The sequence below is a fragment of the Mastigoproctus giganteus genome, chromosome 8, assembly GCF_048544385.1.
Source record: "Mastigoproctus giganteus isolate SK-2022 chromosome 8, ASM4854438v1, whole genome shotgun sequence".
Lineage (NCBI taxonomy): Eukaryota > Metazoa > Arthropoda > Arachnida > Uropygi > Thelyphonidae > Mastigoproctus > Mastigoproctus giganteus.
In genome coordinates, this window is record NC_143582.1 from 64,031,166 (window position 1) to 64,043,646 (window position 12,481).

Below are 12,481 nucleotides of genomic sequence, written 5' to 3' on the forward strand. Positions count from 1 at the left end.
TGGATTTGAAATATCACTGCATCCTGCTTATTCCCCTGACCTTGCACCCTCAGAATTTCTTCCTCGTTTCTGCACTGAAGAAAACACTTTGCTGCTGATGATGACGTGATTTCTGTTCTGAATCTTGGTTTGGAGGACAGTTACAGGACTTCTACAAACCTGGCCTGCAGAAGCGTATTGAGAGGAAGCAAAAAAAAGTGTAATTTTGTCTGGTGACTATGCTGATAAAGTGTAATACACAATGTCTGTTTCAACCTTCTATCATAACTATTTCTAGATAACTACAGATGTTTTTTGAATCCCCTTCTTATATAATCTACAAAGTAAGACATCAGCTACCCATAGAAATAATATATTTGAATTAACTTTTTATATGGAAGCAAATCACTGCACCCCTTTATCTGTGATCTCCATGAAAAAGGTATTTAGGTTATTTTTATTTTATTTGTTATTTTTTTTTTTTTGGTTTTTAGGAGCATTAGCAACTAAGGACATATGGCTCCAGGGATATGCGGTGGTCATTCCCTGACCTTTCCGCATTTGGTGGTCACGGGCTCGAACCCCGGTCTAATCAAGAAGTGTGTAATACGCACTGCTGCTCCTTCCCACCTGGCTACAGAGGCGCCGATGGAGCTCAAAAACATATGTTCATACTGGATGACCTGGCAAGGATTTCAGTTTAAAAACATTATATATATTGGTAAATATTAATAGCTTGTAAAAATTTAAAACCATCTGACACATGGTCATTGTCTGATAAAATCTGAGTGTATAAGGCTCAGCCAGGTGGGTAAAAACAGTAAAACATATGTTTCGTGCTCTGATAAATTTAATACATTTAATTAAAACATATTTTATACGTAACACAGTGTCACAAGACTTGCACATAGGAGGGTCATCTAACTCACATCGAAGATGAGATGAGCATAGGAACAATAGACTCCTTTTTTGTGAGAAATAAGACAGTACAGCCACTCCCTAACTTACATAAGTTGAATTTTACATAATTCGGAATTTCCCTAAATGCTTATGCAGCATTCGCAACTATCCAAGCTGAATTTGATTGAAGCAAAAAAATTTTGGCAAACATGTAAATAGAATTATTTATTCAATTGTTTTATCTCATGCTCAGGAAAAATTATAAAAGTGTACAAAATTTCAACGTTATAAAATTACAAAAACAGAGAGGAGACAGGCATAACATCAGCAAGTTTTACCTTTCGAGCATCGTTGCCAAAATTAACTCTCCAACTGATAATCACGCCACTGCAGAAGATGAGGGCTGTGGAGATTTAGAAGGGGTTTTTACCAAGACATCGTAAATTATCTCTGCAGCTGCAGAATCGGCACTGGCAACTTCACCATATACTTTAATGTTCTGGAAACCAGTGCAATGCTTGAACCTATTAAACTGCCGGTTGCTTGCCACGAACTTGGTTTGGGGTTTGCCGTACTTATACTTAATATCATCATAAATACTTCTTGCTTTTGCTTTAATGGTTATTGGACTCAGGGGCACTTCCTTCTGAATCTGATTTTACATCCATATTATTAATAGCTTTTCCATCTTCGATTATAGCATCTGAACACTGTTTTGTGATCACTGTTGATCTTAGCATTAGCAGAGGTATATGTTGCAAGAATAAAAAGCTTATAGGGTACCAGCCAAAAAAAAAAAAAAAAAAACCACTTCCCATTTATTTAAGCTATCAACTTCTACAACAACAGATGCAAGTCTTTTCCAGCAATCAATACCCGCAGGCTAAAGGCAAACTTCTGCACATCTATTCTACAACTGTCTTTCCTCAATTTAAATCTATGCTGCCTTAGGTTCTTAATCTCATCAAGTGGAAGTATCCCATCAGCACTGAGCCTTCCCAAACCATTCAAGGCCTTGAACACCTCAATCAAATCACCTCGCAGGTGCCCAAGTCTCCAGATGCTGCAACTGACAGAATTTAAGCCAATCCTGGTAAGAGAACCCCTTTGTTCCTCTCACCAATCTTGTGACACTTCCTGTACTCATTCTAGCAACTCTACATCCTTCCTAAAATGAGGTCTCCAAATGCAGTGCTCAAGCTGTGGCCTGACCTTTGCCTTATACAAAGGTATAACACCTCCTTGTCTCTGCTAGCAAAATTCCTATATATCATTGATAAAACTCCATGACCTGCGGTGGCAGCCCATCTGCACTGCTCAGAGAACTTCATATCTGACTGCACAATTACCCTCAAGTCTTTTTCATTCTCCACCTCCCTGAGTGAAGTACCAAACAGTTGGTACGTTTCTCTTGGGTTACTGCTATCCATATGCAATATTTTGCATTTGTCAATATTAAAATTCAGTTGCCACTTCTCAGCCCGTCTACCAAACTTTTCAAGATCCTGTTGTAGTAACATACTGTCTTTACTATCACTAAATTTAGGCCTATATCTTGAACAGTATTTCTTAGTCGGTATGAAAAGCCTAGTAGTTTCCAAGATTAATTCCCTGAAAGCCTCCTATTTAGAATTCACTGTTTTTAACATCATCAGCTAATCCCACTGTATAGAATTCAAAAACTGCCTGAGACCACTGTAGTCACCTTTACGAAAACAAAAACCTTCCCTTTACCCTTGATGGTAGTTACATCTTTAAGTAAATCCCACATCAGTAGATTGTGATCACTGTCACCTAGTTGTTCCTTTATCTGCAAATTCCTAATGCATGTATCATCACTGCTGATATTCAGATCAAGAGTATTACCCCCTCCCGGTTGCACCTCAAACATGTTGCTATAGAAAACAATCCTCCAATAAATCCACAAAAGTCTTCCTAGTGTGTGAGTGACCAACCCACAAGTTCCAGTCAATATCTGGAAAGTTAAAATCCTAAATCTGAAATGCATTTATCCTTTAACATGTTCTTTTATACACGCGCACTGTCCCTTGAAATAGTATTCACTGTTGAAGAAGCAAGACCTAATTCTGTGCAATTTAATACTTCTTAATTAATCATCTTCATTTTTAAATCAATTTTGTTTTGTTTCCTAGCACTGTCAGCACTTGCACTTTCCATTGATCCCTTTCCATTCACCACTGTAATAAGTAAATGGAATAAAGAGAAGATTCTGAAATTTTATTTATGTTTTTTATATGATTGAAGATTTTGTGAAGGGGAACTCAACTCATTTCACCATAATATCGTAATTTAAAAACCCACAGAACTCCAGTTATCAGTATTATCACAAATGCAATAAGATCGAGGTTAGATTACATTTTCTGTTAGATTACACTAACAGAAAAGCCCAGTAAACCTGAAAGTGCAAATTGTTTTATGGTAGTGACCTCCAGAAACTTGTTTTAGAAAAATATCACAAAGGTGTTCAAAATTGATTCTTCTCTCTCTCTCAGGGTAACTCGATAATTTTTTTTTTTTTTGGCTGGCACAGCATAAGGCCCAGGCTTCCTTGAACCTTACGGCTAATAATAATAATATGATAACGATGAAAGTGTAGTGCAATTTCCATTATAAAAATTAACTTTTAAGAGAGATAAATAGCTTAGTTATATAGCGAAAATTTCAACTTCCAAAGTCTTGGAACAAATTACCAGGAAAAAAAAAAAAAAAAAAAAAACTGTGTTATTGGGTTCACATTACAATATTTTCACAATACCTCCATTTATTCCTACGGAATGCAAAATACATTTCCACAATTTTTTAAAGGTTGCACCGGCCGGTAAAAACTTATGTAAAGTCGAGTATTACGTGAGTCTGCAAGTGCCTGTACTGAATTTTAGAGGGATTAACCAGTATTATTTTCACTAATTTCTCCATGCAGTCCAGCTCTACAATCAAAAAAATGACTAGCTAAAATGTGATTTTCAATTATTTATTTTTTGTTTACATGAGCTAATATAAAAAACAGCATCAGAAAACAGTTTAAAAGCTCTAATGCAATATTTTTTCCTGGAAGAAAATATTCACAAAACCTTCCATCTAGATATTGACAACGTTTTTTTTACTTTAGAGCACCTACTTTGAATTCTTTGTTTGTCCTTTTGTGTGTGGATGGAGATGCAACATCCAAAATATCTGCAGAAATCCCTTCCTGATAAATATATTCTTGAAAAATTTAATTCTGTCTGTTCATTCTTCAGACTATTATTTATTTATATCAGATTTTTCTTTTAGTTCCATGTTGATAACTCCATAAAACTCCTTTAGTTCATTTAGTGAAACCTAAACCCAGTCACACCATATGAAACAGTTGGAAACTATCTTATTTATGAGTTTCCTTCTATCCCCTCCAATTTCTTCAGTAAGGTCTAACAATTTCTAAATTTTATCATCAGAAAGGTCTTTAATAAATCTTGTCAGCATTTCTAAATACTTCACTCTAACACACAGTATAAGCTACTTTGTGACTTTTACACTGAAACAACAATGCTACCTGCTCTAACTTTTGAATGTAAACATCCACTTAGTTTTTCAGATTGCCTTTATGAATTATAAACAGATAGCAGTACAGCAGGAAAACAAATTTTATAATCGGAAACACCAACAGTTCTGCCAGTTTCCACATTGGACCTGAGAAGGACTGGGGGTGGGGGACCTGCTGTTACCTATTGAATATAAGCATTGCTTTAGTTTTTCTTATTGTTTATGTGAAGCAGAAATAGATGGTGGCACAGTAATAATTGAGCCAGAATACGGAAAAAACATATTTCATAATCGGAAATGCCAGCAATTGTGCCAGTTGATATATTCGGACTAAAAGAATACAAAAAAAAAAAAAAAAAAAACCCTGCCTATGTTTACCATTGAATATAAACATAGACTTAGCTTTTCAGATTATATATATGAATGAAATGTAAATAGATGGTGGTACAATAATTGCACCAGCACAACAGGAAAACAAATACAAATTCTTAATTGGAAATGCCAATGAATGGCTGAATGCAATATTGTTAAAGTTAACTAAGTTTTCTTTGCCTCCCATTATAGAATTATCTGCAGATTGATATTTAAAGACTTTGTGGTTGAGATTTGAGAAGGTAAATCTGTTTGCAGGAGATGGTTTTTCAAACTTGAAGGTGGAATGAAGTGTGCTATCATCAGCACAACTATAGACTGGCTTTCCACTGAGTGGAAGACCATTAATGTACGAGTGGAAAAAGAACGAAACCTTGGAGAACACCACCATAAGTGGAGCAGTTAGAAGACACAGAGCCATCTATCATCAATTGCAGTGAGCAATCAGAGAAAAAGCTGGATATGTAATTGCAGTAAGCACTCAACAACCCATAAGACAGGCACTTGTTTAGAAAACCATGCCAAACATGATCAAAAACCTCAGAAGTGTCAGAAGTAACTGCTTAAGTTTCACCAATCTTTTAAATTAAATTTGTCCAAAGATGCATAACATATAAGCCATTATATCACTAGTGGATCAAGACTGACAGAATTATCAAAAGCTGCGCAATAGCAAACAAGCATCCTTATTTCAATTAACAAAGATAGACTTTCCTTCAGATAGATCACTGCTATCTGAAACTGATAAAGAGAGGTTTCCAGGTCTCCAAGACTCCAGTGGTGAAATTTCTTCAGATCACAATGAAGAATTAGCTCTCACAGTTTTGACATCCTTCTTAATTGCACAAACATATAAAATAATACAAAAATTATAAAACAGTTAGTCTAATTATGATCTGAAGAAATTTCACCATTGGAATCATACCATGCATTTCATGTTCAGGTTGAGTTCTGTTTTTCACTGGAACCTGGGGAGTTTTATCAGTTTCAGACAGCAGTGATCTCCCTGAATCGAGGCTTATCCTCATTAAACGAAGTAAGGAAAGGCCACTTGCTATTGCCCAGTTTGTTGAATATGTTTTAAACTTCATGTCAGGAAACAGTCAATGAAGTTGGAATTTGGAGTAGGCATCAAGAGTAATTTGGAATTTTGAGTAAGCTTCATCAAGGATACCAATGAATGAAATGTGCAAATGACAAAGTCATAATTCTGGATAGTCAGAAAATGAAAACAGCAATTCTGACCAAAATCTAAAACAAATGTTTGAACATAGCATGAAAATAAACCTTAAGGAGACATTAGAAGAAAGAGACAATAGCAATAGCAAAACGATTTGTATAATGATGACCATTATACAAATCTGAAACTGATAAAGAAACTTTTTGCTATCTATAAAAGTCAAAATAGCTTTGACATTTGATTAGGAATCAAATTTTAAACTATGAGAGCTAATCAAAGAGTTAGCAAGATGGCTGTTACAAAAAAACTAGCATTATTTACAAGTATTTGACAGTCAATTCCCACAAAAATCTCCAAGCTCCTCTCCCAATCCCAAACATGTGGAAAGCACCTGATACTATTAACAGTTTGGTTTTTGTTGAAAAATTGTAGAGAACACTTTGGTGTTCACAGAAGTTCTTACTGCATAAAAACATTAGCCTCTGGGTCTTTCCTTCATCAAGTGGAACATAGTCACAAGATGTAACTAACAACTTCATAATGATACCACTTCTGGACATTATTAAGGGAATGGGGGAGCCCATCAACACAGTCCTCCACATGTAGAATTACTCATTCATGCTCAGTAATAGCGTCACTGAAATACACAACTAAAACCAGCAGCCAGTTCATACACTGTCCATCATACATCATGCATGTTTTTCCATCCATGTCAAAATGACATTACCCACATGATAAAGCCATTTTGATAGGGCAATATATCATATACTTGTGCTTCTGAAAACATGGGAGCATTCCTTTCACATTTCAGCGTTAGTGTTATTAATGTTAGTACAGGTGGACCATCACTAATCCGGCAGTGTTGGGACCTGTGGGGTGGAAGATTAGTGAGTTTGCCGGATCGCCGGTGATTATTTTAGCACATACAGTTTACCCAGCGGCTAACTACCTCATCTGAGAGTGCGCTGACTCTCTTTAAAAATTACAGCTGTGAGTTACAGGCTCCGAAAAAACGATAAGTTTGCCTTTTTATTTACATAATTGTTATTTTATATTATACTTAATACGTAGTCTTATAGTTATAGTTACGCTGGTTATTTTTATTTTAATCTAGATAAAGAGTTTTTGTGGATTAATATTTAATATAGGTAAAACCGTTATTTCGTTCGAATCTTGCAGTCATTGTTTTTGTATACAAAGGGTACTAGGAAAGTTTTGCAATACAGCTTTGTTTATTTAATTTTTTCAAAGTAATTTCCTCTACATTCAATACACCTCTCCATCCTCCGAAACCAATCTTTAAACCAGTTCTGCCAAGTTTCACTAGGGAGTAAAGCACACTCGTTGTCCCAAGCCCGTAGAAGGTCCTCATCACTGGAAAACCGCCTCCCTTTTAGCTTCATTTTCACATGCGGGAACAGTGCAAAGTCGCAGGGAGCAAGGTCTGAACTGTAGGGAGGGTGCTCGAGAAGTTTCAGTCCTGTCGTGGTCAAATATTCGGTGCAGGCTTTGGCACGGTGAGCTGCAGCATTATCGTGATGGAGGTACCAGGTGTCCATTCTTGACTTTGGCCGCACATTCTTCATAGATTCAATGACTTTAGGCAGGCATTGTTCAGTATACCACTTAGCTGTGACTGTCTTCTGCTTGTCCAAAACGACACGTTCCACAATTCCACTCGATTTGAAAATTACAGCTATCATTTTCTTCTTTACAGACCGGGATTTTCTGACAATTACGGGTGTGTCGTCATCATCAAAGACCCAAACTTTGTTTTGAGCCTTGGTCGGCAGATCGTAATAGTACAGCCAAGTCTCGTCACCTGTCACGATGTTGTTCACATACCGAGATTGTCCCTTATCAAACTTTTTTAACATCTCCCGGCACCAAGTCACACGTCGTGTCATCTGCTCTTCAGTCAGTTGATGCGGCACCCAGAGAGAACAAAGTTTCTTCACATGCAAATGATCTTGCAGAATCGAACGAATTGCTGGTGCATTTAGGCCCAAAGTATCCTCTATCTGTTGGTAGGTCACTCGCCTGTTTTCGTCAAGCATTTTCCTCACAGCAGTAACGTTTTCCTCCGTAACTGACGTTCGTGGCCTTCCCGGCCTCTCAGAATCCTCCAGAGTGAAATTTCCCCTTTGGAATTCTCTATACCACCTGAATATCGCTGTACGATGTGGACAATCATCATCTAGTGCAAGAGTCATTTCTTCTAAGCACTGATCTATGGTTAAACCACGCACGAAATTATACCGCAAAACTGTCCTTATCTCATTTCGTGACCACGATGCCATCGCAAGCACTTTACACTCTCACTACTAATGAATAACTGAGCCCATCGACTTGGCGCGGCGGCTACTATGCACGTATGAGCATGTCTCAACATGCAGCAACAAGCAGCTTCCTGTGATTCATTGTTGCGTCATATTGCAAAACTTTGCTAGTACCCTTTGTATAATGGTAGGGAATTCAAATTTTTAACTGAGGTAGCTCTAACGTATAATTATATAGAGTAATACGCTTCACTGTTTCTATTAGATAGCGTAGTATTGACATTTAATTAATTTAATTTATTGATCTTATTAATTTAAAGTATCATGCCCAAAACTAGAGCAGCAAAGCAACCGGCACAAAGTGGCAGGAGTGCTGTGACTCGGGGGAGAACTGAGGGGGGCGATTCTCCAATGCATCACAGCCTAAAAAAATGTGCAACTTGTGAAATGTTTGCCGAACTCTCTGGAACGGAACATGATATTGCCATGGGGGATGTCTTTGTGTGCGCGCGATGTAAGGAGTGTAAGGAAATCAGGCGACAACTCAGCGTTGTTATGGGCCTATATGAGAGTTTGAAGAACAGGGTGGATGCCCTCGAAAGATATAAATTGAGGGGCCCATCAGGTTCTCAGCTGCTCACATCAACACCAGAGCTTGCACTTGGTCATCACACAACACAGCGGCAACTCCCCAAGGCAGAATGCGCTGGTCCCACAGGAACTAGTAGTTGTTGGTGACTCTATTGTCAGGGAAATGGGGAATATGCTTTGTAAAAAGGATAGGTGGAACAGGACCAGGGCATGTCTGCCAGAGGCAAAGGTTAATGACGTTGTAGAGCGGATATCATCTTTTAAGGGCACAAAAAGGTGATATAGTTGTACACGTTGGCACTAATAATATTAATAGTAGGAGACTGGCAGAATTACTTAACAAGTACAGGTCACTGTTGAACAAAAGCCGAGAATTAGGGTTGAATTTGAAAGTGTCTGCAATTCTGCCCAGACACAATAGAAGGGAGTATATGATGAGAACCTTGTTGATCAATTCGGCCCTGGAAAGATTGTGCAATGCTCAAGGGATAGAATTTTTTTCAGCCTGGACTGTACTTGTTAACAGGAGAGACTGCTTCTACAGGGATGGGATACACTTAAATAGAGAGGGTGCAAGAATATTTGCCGATGCTATAGAGGCAGTGTTAGGTGAGTCGGAAAACTGATAGCTTGGGGGGATGCAAGGACTAATAGATTAACAGCAGCCGTAGGCAGAGGTGAAGGTGATTCTTGCACAACTTTTATTAGAATAAGTAGCAACCTGGAGTGAGAGGTGTTGGGGGTTTCAGGAACGAATGGCAGTCATCCTGAAATAGGTGGGTATATGGGATGTGCTGGGTAACTAGGAATGGGAGCATGTATACTTGCATGTATACCAATGCTAGAAGTATAGTAAATAAATTTGATGAATTTGAAGTGTTGGTCAAGACATCAAAGGCGGATATTGTTGGGATAGCAGAGACGTGGTGTCACACAGATATAAGGAATGCTGAACTGAAATTTGGGGAGTACAATGTGTACAGAAAGGATAGATAGGATAGAAAGGGAGGAGGTGTTATGCTGTTAATTAAGAAAAACATAAAATCAAAAGAAGTGCATCCAATTGATACGGACTCAACATACACTGTTGAGTCAGTTTGGTGTGAAATATGCAATGCGACAGCAAAAATAAGAGTAGGAATATGTTATAGGCCTAATGACTCGAATGAGTACAATCAACAATTGTACAGAGAAATTAGAGTGGGCTAGTAAATCGGAATGTCTTATAATGTTGGATTTTAAGTTCCCAGATATTGACTGGAACTTGTGGATTGGTCACTCACACACTAGTCAGACTTTTGTAGATTTATTGGATGATTGTTTTCTGCAGCAGCATGGTCGAGAGGCAACCACAGAAAGTAACACTCTTGACCTGGTTATCAGCAGTGATCATTCTTGTTTTAAGAATTTGCAGATAAAGGAACCTCTAGGTGGCATGATCACAGTGTACTGATGTGGGATTTATTTAAGATTTAATTACCATCAGGGGTAAAGGAAGGGTTTTTGCTTCCGTAAGGCTGAGTACAGTGGTCTCCGACAGTTTTTAAATTCTGTACAGTGGGATCAACTGACGATGTTACCAACAGTAAATTCTAAGTAGGAAGCATTCAAGGAATTAATCGTGGATGCTACTAAACGTTTCATACCTATTAAGAAATATTGTTCAGAGTTTAGGCCAAAATGGTTATCTATTGAAGTTATGAGTAGATAATGAGAACTAATGAGAACTAATTATCAAGCGACTCAGAAGCCTATGGCAGATATAAGCTAGTCTGTAATCAGGTCACAAAAGAGGTTAGGCAGGCGAAGGCAGATTACGAGAAATCCTTGGCAAAAGATGCTAAGAAAAACAGCACGGATTTCTTTACTTATATAAACTCTAAAAGAAAGGGGATGAATCTGATTGGTCCACTTGACATCGATGGTTCGAATGTTGATGATCCTGCTCAGATAGCAAACAAACTGAATGAGTATTTTGCATCTACATTCACACATGAGGAATTTTTAAGGTTTGAAAATGGCAGAAGATTATCAAATTGTAGCAGGATACTTAATGATTTTGTAATAACTGAGAGCAAAGTGGAGGAGAAATTGTTTAAGTTAAACATAAGAAAAGCACCTGGGGTGGATGGGATCTATCCAGTTATATTAAAGGAGACCCTTAGCCATAATTATGAGAGCATCATTGGACTCAGGGGAGGTTCCCACGGACTGGAGATGTGCAAATGTATCCCCAATTCACAAGGGGGGGGATCGAAGGGTGACATGAGTAATTACAGACTAGTTAGTTTAACTTCTGTTCCGGGTAAAATAATGGAGTCACTGGTTAAAGATGCATTGCAGGATCATCTAGACAAGACTGCAACAATAATTCAGACACAGCATGGGTTTGTTAAGGGAAAGTCTTGTCTGACAAATCTGATAGGATAGTATGATGTGGTTACAAAGGAACTGGATGCAAAAAATAATTTTGATATCATATAATTGGATTTCAGGAAAGCTTTTGACACTGTTGTGCATGGAAGACTACTGTACAATTTGGAACAGAATGGTATTAAGGGTAAGTTGCTACAATGGATAAAAGGATGGTTGAGTGGGAGAAGACAGAGGGTGGTAATCAATGGGTGCTGCTCTTTGTTGACTAATGTTATTAGTGGAGTCCCACAGGGTTCGGTGTTAGCTCCACTGTTGTTTTGTATATTTATCAATGATATTGATGAAGGTATATCAGGCTTAATGTCGAAGTTTGCAGATGATACAAAGGTTGGAAGGGTTATTAATGACAGTAATGGCAGTGTGCTACTGCAACAGGATCTAGATAATTTGGGCAGATGGGCTAAGAAGTGGCAACTGAAGTTTAACCTTGACAAATGCAAAGTACTGCATATGGGTAGAAGTAACCCCAGAGAAACGTATCAACTGTGCGGCACTACACTTAAGGTGGTAGAAAATGAAAAAGACCTGGGAGTAATTGTGAAGTCAGATATGAAGTTTTCTGAGCAATGCAGACAGGCTGCCAGGGCAGGTCATGGGGTTTTGTCAATGATATATAGGAATTTTGCTAGCAGGGAGAAGGAGGTGATTGTCCCTTTGTATAAGGCACTGGTCAGGTTACGCCTTGAGTACTGCGTACAGGTCTGGAGGCCTCATTTTAGGAAGGATGTAGATTTACTTGAGCGTGTATAGAGAAGAGCAACAAAATTGGTGTGGGGAATAAAGGGATCCTCTTACCAAGAGAGGCTTAAGTTCTGCAAATTGCAATGGCTGGAGACTAGGCACCTGTGCGGTGATCTGATTGAGGTGTATAAGGCCTTGAATGGGTTGAGCACGCTGAATTCTGGTGAGATCCTTCCACTTGTTCAGATTACGAACCTAAGGGAGCATAAATTCAAATTAAGAAAGGATAGATGTGTGGAAATTTGCCTTCAGCCAGTGGGTGGAACTAGAAAGCTTGTAGTTGTAAGCTGTAATGCCTGGGAATGTTGTAAATGCCAAAATTTGTCAGCCAAGAGGATGGCTGTCTGAGTAATGGGATGGACACAACATCCTCTGTTTTGGTTAAAGGAATTGCTACAGCATGAGACGTGCAGTGACTCCAACCAGGTGCGGCAATGGTAATAGCAGGACCAATCATTAA

At 38.2% G+C, this 12,481-nt stretch overlaps 1 protein-coding gene across 1 annotated transcript in view; it reads right to left on the reverse strand.

The window, feature by feature from the left end:
• LOC150081576 (uncharacterized) overlaps window positions 1-12,481 on the reverse strand; it is a 302,450-nt gene that overhangs the window by 122,110 nt on the left and 167,859 nt on the right. The window lies entirely within an intron of this gene.